Source organism: Malus sylvestris, chromosome 7 (assembly GCF_916048215.2).
Source record: "Malus sylvestris chromosome 7, drMalSylv7.2, whole genome shotgun sequence".
NCBI lineage: Eukaryota > Viridiplantae > Streptophyta > Magnoliopsida > Rosales > Rosaceae > Malus > Malus sylvestris.
The window spans coordinates 26,033,658-26,055,109 of record NC_062266.1 but is presented as its reverse complement, the minus strand read 5'-3'; the positions used below and the strand labels follow the sequence as shown (position 1 = coordinate 26,055,109).

The 21,452-nt window shown below is 35.3% G+C and overlaps 2 long non-coding RNA genes across 2 annotated transcripts; one reads left to right on the top strand and one right to left on the bottom strand.

The window, feature by feature from the left end:
• Positions 1-209: 209 nt before the first annotated feature.
• Positions 210-8,396, top strand: LOC126630754 (uncharacterized). Its single transcript, XR_007626098.1, has 2 exons — positions 210-842; positions 8,237-8,396. It is a non-coding gene; the product is annotated as an uncharacterized LOC126630754 (long non-coding RNA).
• Positions 8,397-19,368: 10,972 nt separating this feature from the next.
• Positions 19,369-21,005, bottom strand: LOC126630752 (uncharacterized). The gene is made up of 2 exons (XR_007626095.1): positions 20,417-21,005; positions 19,369-19,736 (listed from the first exon to the last, which is right to left on the bottom strand). It is a non-coding gene; the product is annotated as an uncharacterized LOC126630752 (long non-coding RNA).
• Positions 21,006-21,452: the final 447 nt, after the last annotated feature.

Below are 21,452 nucleotides of genomic sequence, written 5' to 3'. Positions count from 1 at the left end.
TTCTTTCACAAGCAGATGAGGAAGCTGTTTGTGATAATACTTTGATTGCTAACTTTCTCACAGTTGGTGCATCAGTCCCATACATGATGCACCATTCAGCTATGATAGGAGCATATTTATGTGACTGAGTTAGCTTGTTCTCATGCATTTATGTTGTTATTTCTTAGTTAATTATGTATTTTAAGCTATTTTCGTGTGTTTGTAGGTCCAAAGGGTTAATGTGGCAAAGAAGTGCATTTTGGAGCATTTTTGGGCATGGAATGGATAACTTATGCTTGGAGCAAAAGGAATGGACGAAATTTGAAGTTTGTGCATCATCCTCTCCCTATAAATAACCATTTTAGCACACTTATTTCACCCAACACATTCACCTACCACTACATACACTCATTTCACCTAATACATCCACTCATTACAACCACCCAACACATTTATCTACCACTACATCCACTCATTTCACCCAACACATTCACCTACCACTACATACACTCATTTCACCTAATACATCCACCCATTACAACCACCCAACATATTTATCTACCACTACATCCACTCATTTCACCCAACACATCCACTCATTTCAACCACCCAACACATTCACCTACCACTACATCCACTCATTACCACCACCCACTACATCCTCTTCCTAGCCTATAAATACATTCATCCACCCTTCATCAAGGGAGGGAGATATCAATCCAAACACATCCATTCATCTTCAATCCATTCCTCCATACAAACAAACCTTCAAACACTTACCAACACCTTGTGCCGTAGAAAAGGAAGGGAAGGAAAATGCTTGGACGTGCTTGCTGTCCAACTTGGATCGTTGGAGCGTTTATGTGTTTTCTTTCTTTTGTTTCCAATGTTTAAATTCATTTTCTTTTGTTTTGTCGTGAATATGAGTGGCTAAACCCCTCTTGGCTAGGGGTGATTTCAAAGCCATGATTATGTGTGTAATATGATTTGATAAATTCCAGTTATGAACTCTTGAATCGTAAATGCAGTTAGCTTAACTATTTGATTGATAACTTATTTGTATTTGTTAATTAAGGATCGACACTTAATTGGCATGCATAAATCCGTTGCTAGAATATAAGGAAGTTTCACATAATCGTTACAAACTTATATTCACATGCAGTGAAGGTCGCTTATAAACGATCGCGTTAAGTTCAATTCCTAACATGAGTGACATGATGCCATAGTTGCAAGTGCTTTGTCAATGCTTATGATTTTCATTAAACGTAATGATCTTTGATTGTATCTCTATTATGATGTCATGTAGGGAACTTTAGAAGAATGTTTTGGGTTGTCGAATGATGTCATCCAATCCAATAAAACAAGGAAAATCTGAGAGTTAATTAGTGATGTCACGATTAATTTGGAGCATTGTCATTCATAATTCAATGAAGTAGTAACTGGAAATCGAGTTATTTGCATACATGTCATGTGTGGAGAAAAAGCCTCTAGCTATCCCATCCATCATCTTATTTCTCAAATTTGTTTTACAATCTGTCTAGTTTTTCATACTTGTTTGTTTGTTTCAACTTCGTCCAAAACTCAATCCCCCCCTTTACTTTAGTGCGTCTAATTATTTATAATCTGTTTTAATTCGTGTTTTTAAATGTTTTGATTCAAGTAAAAGTTAATTTTCGTCCAAAGTCATTCATAGTATCTAGTTTAAGTTTATTTAGTTGTTTTAAGTTGTTTTGAGTATTTTAAGTTTGCTTTAAGTCTTGTGAGTCTTGTTAAGTATTTTTAAGTTTAGTTTTATGTTTTTGAGTCATTTTAGAGGTTATTAGCAAGCCCTCCTAATCCCCTGTCCAGAACGATCCCTACTTATACTTGTACTACAATTGTCAAAAGAGGGTTAAATTTGTGTGTTAAGATAATTTTCGCATCAAATTTTGGCGCTGTTGCCGGGGATTAGCAATGCTAATCCCTTGTTATTTCTTTTTGTTTATTTTCGTGTCTTTTTTTTTTAGTTACTGACTTTGTTTCTGTTTGTTTGTTTTTTATTTATTTATTTATTTTATTTTATTTATTTTTGTTTTACTTTTGATATTTGATTTAGTTTTGTTTCCTTGATTTTAGATACTAGAGAAGTAAGACATGGATTTTTCTACCATTCAAGCTCAATTGGCAGAACTTACTTCTCAATTGTCACAATATGCCGAAAGGACCACAATGCAAAGTGTCCCTACATGTGGTGTGTCCTATGGGCAAGGATATCCAATTCAGCAATATTCTCAATTCGCTGCGAATGAAGATGCTTGGGGTTATCAAGGCCATAGCCAATCATGGGACAACACGTTTTCCAACGTTTACAATTTAGATTGGAGAGATTATTCAGATTACATAGAACCTCAACAATTCCAACAAGATGGATATTGGCAACAAGAAAAGGAGTTCCATTCAAGACCTATGCAGCCATCACAACCTCATATACAATATGCTTAATCAAACTCAGGTTCGTCAATAGATTATGATCGAATTTTTGATGGAATAAATTCTTTGGTGCAGGGCTTACAAAATCAAACCAAGGAGGCTCAACAAGATGGATATTGGCAGCAATCTGATGAGTTTTATTTAACACCTATGCAGCCACCACAGCTTCCCCTACAACAATTCCAATCAAATTCAAGTATGTCCACGGATAGTGATCAAAATTTTCAATTACTAACCTCTTTGGTGCAGGGGCAGCAAAATCAAAATGAAACAATGCTCAATCAAGCTAAGGAGATGAGTGAATTGAAAAATCAACTTGGAGAGATTATGGAGTTCACGGCACAAATTCAAGAGCAAAGTGAACTCTCCAACTCAACTATTGAAAATTTGAAGGAAGATTTTGAAATCCATGATGCTATCACTTTGGGAAGTGCTATGAAGGTTGGAGGTGAACCCAAGACATCCAAACCAAGCCAAAACATGGATAAACAACTGATGCTCGAAGAAGAGGAGAATAACAAGGCCACGGTAAGGGAAGAACCACCCTTGCCGCAGCCCCATATGCCCTCTATGCCGTCCACTACAAACAAGGTAAGCCTAAATTCAATTCGTCTTGACCCCGTTTCACCAAATGTCCTTATTCCTTGCAGGATCAAGCAATCCAAGGAAAAAGAGGGTGAGAAAGGCATATTCGAAACATTTCCAAAGAATCAAGAGCAAGAAGTGGATGGGGAATGTCTAGAATTCATCAAAGAGGATGTGCTTGAGACAACCATTCCTAAAGAAGTTGAATTTTATGACACGAGACAAGTCCCAACCATCACATTCAATCTGGCCAAGTCCAATATCCCTGAAAAAAAGTGGTGTTTGTCATTGAGTTCTTGTCGGACAAAGCAAGTAAGTCATCTTCTCCAATTTTACATACGTTTTCCACTAACTTGCTGATTTTGATGATTCAGGCACCCACACTAGAATTTACACCATTGCCGGATCACTTCAAGTATCACTTTCCATTCGAAGATCACTTCTATGGAACCTAGGGGAATGTGACGGGAGGTATCGTCCGGCTGTAAGACGTTAAAGAAAGCGCTTCTTGGGAGGCAACCCATGTATTCAAAAAAGGAAGATCTATGAATCGCTCTACAATCAGTTTTGCGTTTCTAAAAACCTTCCATTTTCTGCATTTCTATTTTGCCATGATTGTCATTTTTTATTTTTGTTGTTTATTTAATTATTTTTGGGTGTGGGTTTATTTTTGAAACATTGATAGATATGCAAGATATTCTTACATTCATTTTTCATGAAAAAAAGGAACATTAAGCAGGAAATTACAAGATGAAGCCTTCACAAAGGCTGCTTAGAAGAAGTCTCAGTAGTCGGCGGAGCATCAGCAGTCGGCGGAGCCACAGAAGGAGGAGGCAGCGGAGGTTGATCATTTGGAGCTTTAGTACGCGGTGCAGCCCCAGAAGACGAAGGCAAATGCTGTTAGAACAAACCCACAAACCTCCGATGATCAAGTAAAATCTGACCATCAGATTCCTGCATCTGATCAATTTTCCTCTTCATGTTTGTGGCATAGTTGTGTGCGAGCTTGTGCAACTGTTTATTCTCATGCTTGAGCCCTCTAATCTCCTGTTTGAGACTCATCACTTCAGCCGCCAACGATTCAACTTGACGGGTTCGAGCAAATAGACGTTGGGCCATGTTGGACACAGAACCCGCACACTGCACACTAAGAGCCAGAGACTCCTTAACAGCCAACTCATCAGACCGTCTGGAAAGCAGTCTGTTATCTTTGGGAGTGACAAGGTTCCTGGCCACCACCACAGCTGTCATATCATTCTTCATCACCGAATCCCCAACGGTGAGGGGACCAGTAGGGGATATGAAGGATGGGCACCATATGGTGTCTAGAGAAGGCGGGGCTGCCTCTTCAACAAGGTTCAAGTCAAAACGACGGTCGGAAGGGCCAGACATTTTTTAGAGGTGTTAAAGAAAGAGGAGATCGGACAAGTCAAGATCGTAGAAGTGCAAAGCGGGAGTTTTTACAGGCAGAAATTCAAGTGTGCTTTGAACGTCCTGCATACCTCTATAAAAATCAGCACGCGATGAGATTTTAGAGATCGAAGAGGCCAACTAAAAAAATCAAAGAGGCGCTAGCTTTCTCAAAAGCTGAGCTTGCTCAGAAACCACGGCCAATCTTCTTTTCCAGATTTGTCTGCACTTGTCACATGCAACTCGACGGGATTTCAAAGATCGAAGAGGCAATTCCAGATATCGGAGAGGCATCTGCTTTTGCAGACGTGTCAACATCTGTCACATGCAGAGTAAGCTTTGCGGAAATCACGGGCAGTTTGTCGAAGCGCCGATTCCAACCATCTGTTTTTTCCAGACGTGTCAACATCTGTCACATGCAGAGTAAGCTTTCCGGAAATCACAGGCAGTTTGTCGAAGCGCCGATTCCAACCATCTGCTTTTCCCAACGTGTCAATATCTGTCACTTGCAGAGTTAGCTTTACAGAAATTACGGGTAATCTATCGAAGGTCTCTTGTGAAGTAGAAAACACGTGAAGTTTACTATTAAATCATCCAACAGTTGCTGATAAGAGTGAAAGAATAGTACCGGTTATTAATTCCTATAAATGTCATCCTTCACCCTCAATTGCAAGGCAGACATACATAACCCCCCTTCTTCTCAGAAAATGCCTTTCCAACACACCCTCTCGAGTCACTCAGTGTTCCTAATTCTTTGGGGTACATTTGCAAACAACTCATCCAAAGCAAAAGTATTTCATATCATGAAGGTTGAAAGCAAGAGTATCTCATATCATGAAGGTTGAAAGCAAGAGTATCTCATATCATGCTTTCTCCCTGTCCTTTTCCTTGTCTTTGTTTTAGGACAAGGAGAAAGAGAGCAATCAGCTAGCACTTGGTATCAATCTTCCAATATGGAACCGACTGCCTGGAACCCCTTCCTAATTGCTTACCTAGCCTTGCTCTTGAGTACTCATCTTCATCATCTTATGCTTCCTCTTCGTCTACCACATCTGCCTGGGGAACATATAAAGGAAGTGAAAATGATACCTCGAAGCATGTGGAGACAATTTAGCAATTCATCCTCAGCTAGGGACAAGGAGAAAGAAAACAAGAGGTGGGCACTTGGAAAGATTGAAGAAAGAAACAGACCAACACCTCTACCTCGTGCATGCCTGCCGTGCAGAAGAAACAAGCAGAGAAGAATGCAGACTGCACAATCAAATCAGGGAACTCTCATATTCCTCGCTCAGAATTCCAAACCAGTTCAAGATCAAAGCTGTGGAAAGTCAACAAGATCATCTATCTCCAAAACCATATTTGCGTTCTTAAACTCTACTCTATCTAGTTTTTACTTTGCTATACTTGTCATGTTTATTCGTTGTTTGATTGTTTGCTTGTTTTTGTGTGAGTTTATGCTTAAAACATTGAGGGCAATGTTTGATTTAAGTGTGGGGGGGGGGGGTAACTATTGTTTTGCATGAAATTCGTAGGAGTTTATCACCCATTACTTCTAGTGTTGTTCCTTGCTATTTTTTTAGGTGTTTTTAAGCTGTTTTGGAGTGTTTTAGTGTGTTTTGACATAAAAATCCGAAAATCTCATAAAAATTTGAAAAATTGTTTTGAAAAACCCAAAAAGAGTTGTTTTTGTGTGTTTATTTGTGTCTTAGGGTACCTTCCAATACAATGATGAGGATTTGGTTTTTAATTACATGACTGTTAAAGAGAGTTATAAACATGGAGAAAAATTTGATTTACTCTTTGGTGTATGCTTGGTTGTGGTTATAATTTATGAATTCACATGCAATCATAAAGGAAAAATCAGTTTTTGTAACATGCTTGAAGGAAGGAACTCAAATGAACACTACAACCTTGTGAGACTTGAGCCTAAACGTTTATTTGGAGAGTTAATAATCTGTGCATCATTGTTTCCTAAAGTCGTTGCATGATCTCATTATTCTTTGCTTGGTTGCTACTTAGAAGGCGTTTCATCATTTAGTTCCAAATGCTAGAACTCATGCTTATTTCATTCAAAGCATGCTATTGATTTGCATAACACATATTCAAGATGAAGTTGTATAGTGACCATCAAAGCCAAATTGCCGTGCCCCTATTTCATTATGTGTTTAAGTTTAACCCCGTTGAGCCTTGTTAAGCCTATGTTCTTTGTTAATCCACACTATCCTTACCTAGCCTAGTTTTAGGACCATCCATACCCTTGTTTTTGAAGCATAGTAAAAACATGACTTAAAATGAACTCCTTTTTGATCAATGCATTGCAGAAAGCAAGTGTGGGGGAAGTGATTCTTGTGTATGTGTGTGTGCCAAAGTCCTTAATAAGGCACGTGTAGAAAAAAAAAAAAGTGAAAAGAAAAAAAAGTTTGTTAAAAAAGGTTCTAAAACATTGAGTTCGGCCCTAATTGTTGCATGAATCTTCCCTTTGTATTTAAAAGTTGATTCTGCATTCTAAAGTGAATTCCAAGTGTCTATTTCATTGCTTTGATTGCTATCTCTTTAAGAACGTTTGTTATCCCTATCATTTCTTTGTTAGCCATACCCCAAGCCCTGTTACAACCCTTGACTTCAATCTTAGGTGTTATGTGTTTCAATTTGTGGAGTTCGAAATTGGTATGAGCATATGGTGTCACTGGTTCTCGCATCTAAGTAGTAGCATTCCATTCATGAGATCATATCTAAACATGCTTAATAACTCCAGAAAATTGCTTTCTTTGTTATAACATATGTGAGTCCTAGTCTTTCGTGTTAACATTAATCTTCTCACATATACTAGTGTAGGGTGTGTAGTCAGAAAATGTGTGTGAAAATAGATAGTATCTTGTAAGAAATTGAGCAAATTCTCTAAGGCATGTTACTACATTCAAAACATCGTTTTAATTGGTTAATTGTGAACTAGTAAGTGGTGACTGTGATTAAGTATGTGCTCAAGTGTAAAGATGACCAAAATCTGTGGGAATGATGATTTTTTAACATGTCATGTTTCATTAAAAATCCCTGAGGCAAATGTTGGAAGGTCTAGGTTGTGTTTTGTTTGTTTCGTTTGTTTCGTTTGTTTTGTTTTGCTCGAGGACTAGCAAAAGCTAAGTGTGGGGGAATTTGATAGGAGCAAATTTATGTGACTGAGTTAGCTTGTTCTCATGCATTTATGTTGTTATTTCTTAGTTAATTATGTATTTTAAGCTATTTTCGTGTGTTTGTAGGTCCAAAGGGTTAATGTGGCAAAGAAGTGCATTTTGGAGCATTTTTGGGCATGGAATGGATAGCTTATGCTTGGAGCAAAAGGAATGGACGAAATTTGAAGTTTGTGCATCATCTTCTCCCTATAAATAACCATTTTAGCACACTTATTTCACCCAACACATTCACCTACCACTACATACACTCATTTCACCTAATACATCCACTCATTACAACCACCCAACACATTTATCTACCACTACATCCACTCATTTCACCCAACACATCCACTCATTTCAACCACCCAACACATTCACCTACCACTACATCCACTCATTACCACCACCCACTACATCCTCTTCCTAGCCTATAAATACATTCATCCACCCTTCATCAAAGGAGGGAGATATCAATCCAAACACATCCATTCATCTTCACATCCATTCCTCTATACAAACAAACCTTCAAACACTTACCAACACCTTGTGCCGTAGAAAAGGAAGGGAAGGAAAGTGCTTGGACATGCTTGCTGTCCAACTTGGATCGTTGGAGCGTTTAGGTGTTTTCTTTCTTTTGTTTCCAATGTTGAAATTCATTTTCTTTTGTTTTGTTGTGAATATGAGTGGCTAAACCCCTCTTGGCTAGGGGTGATTTCAAAGCCATGATTATGTGTGTAATATGATTTGATAAATTCCAGTTATGAACTCTTGAATCGTAAATGCAGTTAGCTTAACTATTTGATTGATAACTTATTTGTATTTGTTAATTAAGGGTCGACACTTAATTGGCATGCATAAATCCGTTGCTAGAATATAAGGAAGTTTCACATAATCGTTACAAACTTATATTCACATGTAGTGAAGGTCGCTTATAAACGATCGCGTTAAGTTCAATTCCTAGCATGAGTGACATGATGCCATAGTTGCAAGTGCTTTGTCAATGCTTATGATTTTCATTAAACGTAATGATCTTTGATTGTATCTCTATTATGATGTCATGTAGGGAACTTTAGAAGAATGTTTTGTGTTGTCGAATGATGTCATCCAATCTAATAAAACAAGGAAAATCTGAGAGTTAATTAGTAATGTCACGATTAATTTGGAGCATTGTCATTCATAATTCAATGAAGTAGTAACTGGAAATCGAGTTATTTGCATACATGTCATGTGTGGAGAAAAAGCCTCTAGCTATTCCATCCATCATCTTATTTCTCAAATTTGTTTTACAATCTGTCTAGTTTTTCATACTTGTTTGTTTGTTTCAACTTCGTCCAAAACTCAATCCCCCCCTTTACTTTAGTGTGTCTAATTATTTATAATCTGTTTTAATTCGTGTTTTTAAATGTTTTGATTCAAGTAAAAGTTAATTTTCGTCCAAAGTCATTCCTAGTATCTAGTTTAAGTTTATTTAGTTGTTTTAAGTTGTTTTGAGTATTTTAAGTTTGCTTTAAGTTTTGTGAGTCTTGTTAAGTATTTTTAAGTTTAGTTTTATGTTTTTGAGTCATTTTAGAGGTTATTAGCAAGCTCTCCTAATCCCCTGTCCAGAACGATCCCTACTTATACTTGTACTACAATTGTCAAAAGAGGGTTAAATTTGTGTGTTAAGATAATTTTCGCATCAAGCTACAATGAAAAACAATGTTAATAAGCCTAATAACTCCAACAAATTCTATTATAAACTTATAGTGAAATATGTTTACACTCAGTAGGAGACATTGTTGTTCGAGTAGCAATTGATGTTGGTTCTCCAAAAGTTCTTCTTGCATCTTTAAACCATGTTAGCTGAATTCAATAAATCGTGTTAGTTTAATCCAACAAAGTAATTATTATAATTTAAGTAATTGTGTACCTCATTTCCAAATTGGCCAACTACTGGTGATGCAGGGTCTAATTTAGAGTATACATTATATACAACACGTATAAGGGTACCATCATCTCCAACACCGGATCTGTATTAGTATCGAGGATTCAAATAATATGTTGTTCAAAGAAACACATACTCTAATAAGAGAAATAATACTTATGCAACTAAAGAAATGAATTGCCAATTATGACATAATTTATACCTGCTACATGCAAATCATGGTATAATGTTTTATACCATCGGTCTTCAATTATCTTTATGACCCACCTTGCACCATGTTTTCTTTCCAATTCATCATTCATTACACGCATCAACTCATATACTGCCCCCATAATAGGATACACTTATGTGTCAACAATCCGTAAAACCTTGTAAAGAGGTTCAAACACTTGGCACACATGTTCTGATTGAGTCCAAAAAGCATGATCAAACACTATACTTTGTACCATACGACCTACATTTGAGCTGCTGAAATTGTGGTTGGCCCAATCATCACTAGTGAATAGTTGCTTCAACCTTGCTTTCTTCTTAAGTAGGATGTCTAATGCAATATAGTTGGTGGCGAATCGAGTGGTAGCTGGACGAATAATTTCTCCTTTGCAAAATTCACGCATCTTTGCCAACAACCAACCGTGATTGTAAATATAATTTGTGATCGTTCTAGCTCTTTTGACCACAGTAGCAACATTCTCTCTCTTCCCCATTGCCTCAAACATGAGATCAATACAATGTGCTGCACATGATGTCCAAAACACATTATGATGCTTCATTAATTTTTTTCCAACTTTGACAAATGCAGAACCGTTGCCGGTCACGACTTGGACAACATTATGCTCTCCCATCTCCATGATTACATCCCTCAATAATTTGTAAATATACTTGTAGTTCTTTATATGGTCTAAAGCATCAACAGACTTCAAAAAAATTGTCTTTCCCTTGGAGTATACCATGAAGTTTATGATAAACAATCTGGTCGGGCCGGTCCATCCGTCACACATGATTGTGCAACCATTAGTTTCCCACTTTGACCTCAACTTGTTAATATACTCGCCAATGTCTTTATACTCCATATCCAAATATTTGTTTCTTATCTCATAGGGAGTGGGAGGTTGTACTCCAACACCGGCCTGTTGACATCCCACTACCATATTTTTGAAATGATGTGATGATGCTTTCTCAGCAGGGACATTTTCATAGATAAAGAAATTGCTAATTAGACGCCCCATTCCTTCCTTCACATTACCTCCAGTGAAATAACTCCAAACAATCTTTTGACGTGCTTTGGATGACTTATATAAACTTGGAGCTATTGGTGGTGTTGGTTGTGATTATCTAAGAATGCCTCCCCGTCTCATTTGTGCACCACCACTTGTCCCTGAACCTTGTGCTCTATTAGGAATTTTATGAAGGTGTTATCTTTCCCATGCTGACTGTTTGGAGGCACGTAATGCTTGTTTCAAACTGCGTCGTTCTTCAGGTCCTATGTCATCATCACATTCGTCCTCATCGTCATCATCATCACTGTCAACCGCTTGGCCATAGACTTCTCCTCGTAGCCCAGCTCGAATATTTTCCATTCCATGTGTTATCTTTTCCTTCTGCTGTTTTTTATTTTTTAATAATGTACTGATGAATGCCTTCACTTCTGGGGGGACATTATCGCATCGTTGGACATTTTTTGCTGGATCTAATCCACTAAGTTGGTACTTAAGTCGTGTCACTCCGCCACTCTTCATTACCCGACCACAATATTTGCAAATTGTGTCATGTTTGTTTCCGTCTATTGGGTCTCCATGTTCCCAAGCTGGATCACGTTTAGTAACTCCACTGGACATCTTAAACGTATCTATATTGATTTTTCATGAAAATTAGACAATTATTTTTTGGCCAAAAAATATAGTAGTGATGACGGTTATATAAGAGAACCTAAATAATAAAGTTATTCTACAGAAGAATTAAATACGAAGTAAAGAAATGATTGTAAAAATTTAAGTAATTATAAAAATAATATGGAATAATAAAATCTAATATTAATGAATAATAATCCAATTTGATAAAAAAAAAAATCCTAATATAAAACATAGTGATGAATAATAATCCAATTTGATAATAATCCAATTTAATAATAATCCAATTTAATGAATAATCCAATTTGATAATAATCCAATTTAATGAATAATAATCCAATTTGATAATAAAAAAAACCTAATATTAATGAATAATAATCCAAATTGATAATAAAACCTAATATTAATAAAATAATAAATAACATTAAACATATTAAAATTATCCTAGGGAATAATTATACAACATTACTTAATTACTTAAAAAAATTAACATGTAATTGTTAACATTACTTAATTACTTACAAAAACTAACATTTAAGTATTAATTACTTAAAAAAATTAACATGTAATTGTTAACATTACTTAATTACTTACAAAAACTAACATGCAAGTACTAATTACTTAAAAAAATTAACATACGAGTCCACACAAATTTTTTTGTTGTTGTATAAATTACAATAATATAAATATAAGTTTGTAAACTTACTTTAAATATGGAACCCTTTGTGTTCAAGCTCTGGAATGGATCTGGAATGGCTTTGACAGGGGTAAGGGAAGAAGAAGAAACGAAAATGCTCTGAATGGTTCTGATACTCCACCTCTTGAAAGAATATCACAGTGGCAGCTTTGAAAGGGGTAAGGGAAGAAGAAGAAACGAAAATGCTCTGAATGGCTATGATACTCCACCTCTTGAAGGAATATCGGCACACGGTTTTGAATGAAACCACCATCCATGGTCTGAAATTGTACAAGTTATAATTGTAAAAGTAGTATGAAATTGTCAAAATAATCGTAAAAGTTGTCAGGAATCCTGAGTGAGTCATGTGTCCTCCTGATAGGAGGAACCCCACACACACACACACACACAATGCACGCAACCATACACGCACACAACGCACACACACAAACATCACACACACAGACACGACCTCTGTCTCTCTCTCTCTCTCGATCCTTCTATATTCTCTCTATTCTCCACTCCCCCCCCCCCACACACACACACAGATCTCTCGATCTCTCTTCTCCCTTCTCCCACACACACACACACAGATCTCTCGATCTCTCTTCTCCCTTCTCCCACACACACACCACGGCCTTCTGCTCCTCCCTCTCCTTTCTTTCTGCACCGAGACCCACATACACCTCTCATTTCTCTCTGCACCGAGACCCACACACACACCACGGCCTTCTGCTCCTCCCTTTCCTTTCTCTCTGCACCGAGACCCACATACACCTCTCATTTCTCTCTGCACCAAGACCCACACGCACACCATCGCACCTGCTCCAGCGAGTTCCTTCAATTTCTCCGGTTAGGTAAGCTTCGGGTTTTTCTTTTTATGTTCTAGATCGAAGTTTAGATGTGAAATTGAAGTTCTATCTCGTGTTTTTGCAAGGTTTTTGGGATGAAATCGACTCGGGAATAGGCACACCCATCTCCGACGAGGCCGTGGGTGTCAACGAACTTTCCGAACACCTCCGACCATTTCACGGCAAATGGACGTTATAAAAACGTTCCTCTCGTCTTCTATTTCATTTTCATACCTAGATCGGAGTCTACGGGCTGTTTTACAGTCGCCCGGAGCTGTAGAAGCTTCGGCGTTGGTCTCCGACTTGCACAGTTTCGAAATTTCGTGATATTTTGACGAAAACCCCTTGGATACCTATTAAAATATCGGTTCGGGGAAAAACCGATAATATCGGCGATATATCGCCGATATTATCGGCATTTTGTTCCTTGGTCTTAAGTTTATGAAAAAAATAATAAAGAACCAACAATTGTGTCCTTAGTAGCATAACATAGGCACAAATAATATATTTGTGTCCATTTTTTTGTTTAAGCTTTCAAGGTAATGTATTGTGTCCATTTTTTTCTGAGAATTTTAACGAAAAGGTTTAGCTACTGTTAACTTTAACGAAAAATCAAATTTTTATACTAAAAAGTTAATCATGTTACTATTCATTTTACCCTTTATTTTGTTCTTATCGTTAAAACTCGAAGTTTTCAAGCATTTTTCATTAGTTTTTATTTATTTATTTATTTTTATTTTTTATTTTATTTTATTTTTTTACATTGGGCATAATAGACCTTCATGGAATGGGCAATGTTCCTCTATATTGGTGTTCAAAAAGACACAATATTTCATTTGTGTCCTTAATTTTGTACCCAATGGTCATTTTTTTTATTTTTTGTAGTGTAAGATGATAATTATTGAAGTCAAAGAAAGAATACAATTTGATTAAGTAACCAAAGAATATTCTGTCTGTTATCACTTCCAATGTCTGGATAAGTTCGATTCCAATCATCCAAAAAATCCGTTAAAAAAAGCTAAATTAATTAATTAGAATATTGGATGGATATGATTTGGTTGATGAACTGCTTAAAAAATTGTCACACTTCAACAATACATATAATTCTCTGCAGATTCCTGATTTCCTATGCAATTTTTCTTATTTTTCATCAATACGAAATTTTATTCATAATTCAGAGGGATACATCAACAATGTATAACAGATTAAAAGGTCTTCTTCCGGGAGCTGATCGTCAGTCACGAAGGGCCAATACAGATTTGTCGCCAAAAAGCGAGCTAGTTTGGTTAACCACATATTTTAGCACTACTAACGAGTGTGCATGATGCACATAATTTGTTTCTTAATTAGTGAGAACATAAAAGAAGTTAATTAGTTTGATCAAAGATCAAATTGTTTCTTAGATAATTAATTAATTAGTGATAAAAACGAGTTGGAATTTTTGTGATCTGGAGCTGTTAGGAAACAGATGTTCATCCACGCAAAATGTTCAGTAAAATTCAGGATTGTAATTGCAGTGCAGAAAGGAAGATCCAGAAAACTGAAGAGAGGTAGCAAAATGGACCTTAATTACTGCCAAGAAAGAGGAAGAGTTACATACTTCTAGCAGAACAACTTGGATAACATAATTACTTCAAAGTTCAAACCCTCAAAATTCAAAGTAAAAAAAGAAAAACACCAGAAACAAATAACTTCCCTTAATTAATTTATTTCATCATATAGTCACAATCTGCCATCTCTCTCTCTCTCTCTTCCCCTTTCCCAAAAGCTGGTAGCTTTAATCGTACCCATTAGAAGATTAGCTTGCAGAAGGTGAGCTTTCCCCTGAAGAATTGGTGTCACAGTTTGCTGCTGATCCTCCTGATGAACATGCTTGATTAGATCTGCCCCCAATCCCAAAGATACCGGCTTTGATAAGACCTCTTCTTGGTGGGAAATTCGTCAAGTCTCTCCCTTTTCCTTTCCTCTTCACTGGGTTGCTGCTGCTGTCTTTGTTTTCCATTTTTTTTTTCCTCAGCTGAATTATGGTGGAAAAGAATGAAATTGAGAGAGAAGAGAGGAATCGCAGAGGGCCAGATGGTATAGTGAAGTAGAGAGGTCTCTACTGTCCTATATATATATAGAGACCATATGTGATATCTACACATTTCTTTTTTCTTCTCTCACATATTTTTAATTTTTGACCATCGGATCAGATGAATTGAAGAATATCAAATAACATAAATTAACAAGATGTGAAAGAAATAAAAATAGGTCTAGATAGCACACCTATAGAGATATTTTGGGCCCATGATTGGCTTAGTGTCGCATGCAGATGATATATATATATATATATATATATATATATATATATATATATATATATTTAGTATGTTTATTTATGAGGAATGAAGGAATCAGTGTATATCATTTTTATTTTGCGTTTAAAAACACATAATATATTATACATATACTAAAACTCAAACTCAATATATTATCTATTATATATAAAGCCAGAGCCCTACTTTGGGGTCATGGCTTCGACAAAATATTTGGACCAAATTGCCCCTTAACCAAAAACATTCAAGAGCAGCCCATTATAATATAATCAAAGGAGAAATTAGGTTCTCATCCCTCTTTTTGCTACTTCATTGATTAAAATCTTATTCATTTTCAATTTTTTGATCAAGGTCTTTGGATATTAATAACATAATTAATTATTTCAATAATACAATATTTTTAAATATATTCCTTTAGTGTTAAAAATGTTACAATTAGTATATTTATATTTATGGCTAAATTTGTTATCATATATTTTTATTTTTAGTTTGTACCCATTTTGAATTTGCAAACCTTTTTTAATTTGTACCAATTTTCGTTTTCAGTTTTAATTTGTACCCATATATTTTTTTTTTGTCCCCATATTTTTTTTTTATTTGTGCCCATGTGTTTACCGTCATGTGACATTGTATAATTAATCAATGATAGAAAAATTACATATATTATATTTATGTTTTATAGCTAAACTTTGTATCATGTATTTATATTTTTAGTTTGTACCCACTTTTAATTTGCAACCACTTTTAATTTGCAACCTTTTTTAAAATTTGTTGTATTTGTTTTTTAGTTTTAATTTATACCCATGTATTAATTTCTTTTTACGCCCATATTTTTTAAAATTTCATTTGTACTCATAATTTTTTAATCTTTTATTTGTACCCTAATTTATTTATAATGTACCTATTCTTCTTATTAATGTACCACTTTGTTATATGTCAAATGTACCAATTTTTTTAACACTACGGATACATTCTTTTGCCATTTATTATTTTTTATTGTTACATAGTTTTTATCCATTTATTCAATCAAAATGTTTGAATTTTTTTATTGTAGCCGTTTCTAACAGTATTATAATGAGGGATTTTAAATTTATAGAATTATAAATCTCATAAAATATCTAACAATTAATGTCTAAACTATAAAAATATAAATATAAATATTAATAGTAATATAATGAGGTGTACAAAGTCAATGGACTTTGATCAAACTTTGAACACAATTAAGGTTTTAGTCAAAGAATGTTAGGAACTAGGGACCGCATCCAAAGTATCCCTATATCAAATAATGTGGGGGTAATTTGGTAATTTGGTCATTATAAAATATAATATAAATATAAGTGGGATGAGAGAAAAGAATAAAAAAATGGAAGGATGAGTGAAAGTTGATGGTGCCCACGTGAAGGGGAAAGAAAAATTATGAATATTGTGTTCAAAACATCTTAAGAGGCACGTAGTGCGGGTGATAAATTAGTAAAAAAAAATTTTATTTTTTTTATTTTTTATTTTTATAAATTTGTATCTTACAATAGGCTAGTAATAATGTGATTCAATCAGATGTTGTGAATAGTAATTTTGGTGTCACCAAGCCGTTCAAAACATCTTAAGAGGCGTGTAATACCGGTTATAAAAAAAGTCTTCCGCATGTTGATAATAATGTGATTAAATTAGTTGTTAAATGATTGTTTATTTCTATTTATAACAAACGATATTATCTATACTAAGGAGGATGGTGATGAGCTTAGCCCATCAATGGGCTAGCAATAATGTGATTTAATTAGTTGTTTATTCAATATTATTTTCTCTATTTTTAAACACGTTCAAAACATCTTAAGAGGCGTGTAATGTCGGTTATAAAAAAGGTCTTTCACACACGGATAATAATGTGATTAAATTAGTTGTCAAATAAATTTTTTTTTAACAAATGATATTATCTACACTAAGGGGGAGGAGGTGGGTTTAGCCTCACAATGGGCTAGCAATAATGTGTTTCAATCAATTGTTCATTAAATATTATTTTCTCTATTCTTATTGTAAATTCTATAGAGACCAATTTTATTATGTGAATTCAACTGTTTTAATTGGTTTATGAGGGGTTTCTTCTACCATGATATAAGATTATTCATTTACTTCAAATATTTGACTTTTTTTTTGTCAATTTACGCATATAAATACATTTAAAACGTGTAAGTCGCGCGTAGCACGCCGCGATTTAAAAAATGCCTTTTGCACGCGCTCATGTGCGTGCATGAAGGCTAGTACATATACTAAAACTCAAACTCAAGTGCAGTGTTCTTGGGCAGTGTGTGGACGAAAATGCCTCTCAATTTGTTTGTTAAGCCAAATTTTTGCCATCTTTTCCACAGTAAAAGGACGGCTCTGCCCTCGAAGGCCACGCATTGTTTCTTTCCTGTTTCGATTTCTTTGGATGCTTCGGTGCTCTTTCCTCTTTTCTTTATCGTTGTTGCCGTTCTCACCCATTTTGGGATTAGCTTTCTTTATCTCTCAAACCCTAATTTTTCTCCCTTTCTGATCTCATCTCTTTCCGCTCGCGCCGATTAGTCAAACTGTAAAAATTTCATCCATTTGCTGTCGTCACCTCTCTCCGCTTGCGCTGATCAGTTGAACTGTAAAAATTTCGTCTGTGTGCCATCGTTGTTCATATTATGCGGTTTAAAAACAAATAATATATAATTACTAAGAGATGTTGCTCATCTCATCTACGATCAACTACATGTCATTCTCATACCAGATAAAGTGAGTAAGCTGTCAATCAGAGACTGGCTGAGCCATGTGATTACATTTAGGGGTGGTTTGGGAGTGAGGTGCTTAAAAAAAAAGCACCCATGAAAAAAAGCTGTGAGGGTTTTAGGTGTTTGATAAACTAATAAAAAGGGGGCTTATTTTGGAAGCTGCTGTAAGAATAAGCTGAAATCAAAGGAAAAGCTGAAGCAGCTATTTGTAGCTTTGGAAAAATGGTTTTTTTTAAAGCACACGGAGCTACAGTGCTCCTTTAATGAAAAGATCCACTTTCAGACTGCTTTTTTTTTCTTTCCAAAAGCACTTTTACAAAAATGTTTACCAAACACTCTGCTGATTTATTTCACAGCCGTTTATTCTTACAACACAGCTGCTTATTCTCACAGCAGCTTTTTTTCAAAGTACAGCAATACCAAACCAGCCCTTATTTTGCTCATTCTAAGCAACCCTTTTCATTTTTCAGATAAAATTAAATTACTTTTAAACAAGTAATGTAAACAAATAATTCATATGCATCGAACACTAATAGCTCAAATAGTTAAAAATGTGAGTTGATTTTTATATTCGAGATCAGGCTTATTTGATCATTCGAAATGGACAACATTAAGTGGCTCAAAAATCAGATTCTACTGTAATGAAATCTTCAAAATTTTAAACTGATCATCGATTTAACAATTTTATTTATTTATTTATTCATAACTAGATCATACAGAACTCTAATTATTTTAGATTTGCCATCCTATTAGATTGAAAAAACTCTCTTTCCTAGCTAAGTTTTAGCTTTAACTAGCGAAAGTGTCTCTGCGCGATGCTGTGGGTTTTAAAACCGTATAAAACATATAGAAAGTTATAAATGTATATCCGATCGGCAATACTATTTACATACATGTGGAAATCTTACAACCCTATTTATGAAAAGGAACAAAATAGCAAATAATTTTGGCAAAACCATTTATATACGGTGACTTCATATTATGCAAAATTTGTGCAGACCCATTTTAAGAATAACATATGTGATTCTTCATTGTACACATAATTAAATTGTTACCCCATTCTTCAACACTATCAATCTGTTTTTGCCAATGAACACAAACACACACAGCCAACTACAGTTTCATTGTAGAAAGTGGTTCTACAACGTTTGAATTGATGGTACACAATTCTATGATTAGATGGGTGAAGCAAAACCGTATGCTTTTCATGCTTATCTAGGCTCAAGTGTATCCCTAATCTGTACATTATCTATGAAATCTTTGTAATTCACAATGAACATGTTCTGCGGAGGATCAGTGGTGTTGGAGAATCCCAAATGGATAGAACCCCATCCCACTGCACATACACAACCCCACGAAAATCGAAAAATACTTGGAACGAAGGCATGAAAAATTTAGATTTATTTCTAGCCTTTGAATTAAATAAAATCAAGCAAAAATCAAACAACAAAATAAGCAAAAACGTGCATAAGAAAAAAAAAAGTGTACGGAAATCATTTTCCTTTGAGTAAAATGAAGAAATTACATGAATTGGCCCTGAGAATTCCGTTAGAAAATGTCAAAAATCCTGTAGAATTAAGGGCCTTCTTAATTGGGATGAGCAGAGTGGACGAAATAGGCACATTGGGTGTATTTGTAGATCAAGACTTGGTGTTCTAGCTCTATCCATTGAGATGGAGAGAAAGGTCCTCTGCCTCCTGCTATACTCCATTGCATGGCTGCAGCTCCATTACTCAAACTCCCACTATTATGCCCTGAAACACAACCAGAAATCAGAAAACCGAAAAAATATATATATATATATATATATATATATATTTGAAGTTGAAAACATTTTTTAAAGAAAATTAAGCAATTCAGAGCCTTTGAAATTGGCCAAAAAAAGGGAGAACAGAGCTTCTGCACCTATAGTGAATATATTATGTGAACGTGGTTCTTGCTCTCTTTCTCTCAACATCACGATCATGAAATCTTCGACATAATCAAGAAAAAAAATTCTAAAGTCCAATTACATTAAATAAAAAATTCAAAACATTTTTTTAACATGCAATTATCGAAACATAAATACATAACTGTAAATAAATCTTCACAGTTTTGGAGGAGGAGCAGAGAGGAGGAGATGTGCGACCACCATGAAGCTCCAAAAGGTTTTCTAGTCGACCGGGAAGGAAGAAATCACGGAACATATGACTTTTTGTTCAGTTTTCATAGGCTATACAAATTGTTCGAACAGAAAATTCGGGTCTTTTAACAAATATTTAACAGATAGAACTAAAAAATTTTAAGAACAAAAACAAAAGGTTCGAAATTTACTCAAACCCAACAATAACAGACGAAATTAAAATTAATTAGAGCAAGGTCAGGGTACAAATTCGAAATTCTAAAAACCAAAATTATACGCAAAACATCAAAATTCATAACACAAAGAACTCACCGAAATCGAATCGAATGGAGAGAACGAACCATTAGGATATGAGGAATGAGGCAAGGCAGGGGCTACTATGAGTGAGTTTTGGGTTGTGGATTTCAGATATCTCATTCGGGGAAAGGATGAGGATTCTAGGTTGGGGAAAGCAAGGAGCAGGGAGAAAAAGGAGGATGCTTAAAAAAAGCAAAACGATTTCTAGGGTTTGATGGAGTCTGTAGCCAGTTGGACTTGCTAGAGAGTTTTATCATCGTGCTGTCGAAGAGAAAGAACGACAGCTACGAACTCAGCAGAAAGAATGGCAACCTTGTAATAACACAAACTAAGCAAGGGTACAATCGGAACTACACTGTGCTTATGAACAGTGTTTCGGTTGATTTTTTAGTTTTAGTATATATTGAATTTTAACTTTCTAGGGTGGAAATTTGGCTGCTTTTTGTAATAAATAAATCTTTATAGATCGTAGCTGAATTATATATGAAGAGGAAAGAAAGTTGGTGGGGGGGGGGGGTTTTGATGAGACCAAAGTGAGTTTTGTATATGACAGTGAAAAGAAGCAGATGTGTGTGAACACATGAGTTTTGGACACACACAAATAGACAAGTTCAACCAATCAGAAATACTAATATAGACAAAAGCACAACTGGCATATAATTTGGACCACATCAGAACTGTTGTTGGATACTTAGCAGGAAAGGGATCCTATACCTAATCCACCAAATTCGGAATCTGGACCATTGAAATTTGATCCAACAGCTACAGTTGTTATAACTTTTAAAGGGATCCCCTGTTTGTAGCTGTTGGATCAAATTTCAACGATCCGGATCATGAACTTGGTGAATTATGTGGAAAGGGATTCGGAGATGATCCCTTTCCTACTTAGCAAACCTCTCTCTAACTATCTTTTGGAGATTCATGAATATAACTGGGATACCGGGATATATCACTTTTTTCGGAAATTCTTACATACAAACAAATTAGAACAAATGTAATCACATATTATGGATTTATGGCATGCTAGGGTTCAATTGGTCCAACCCAAATA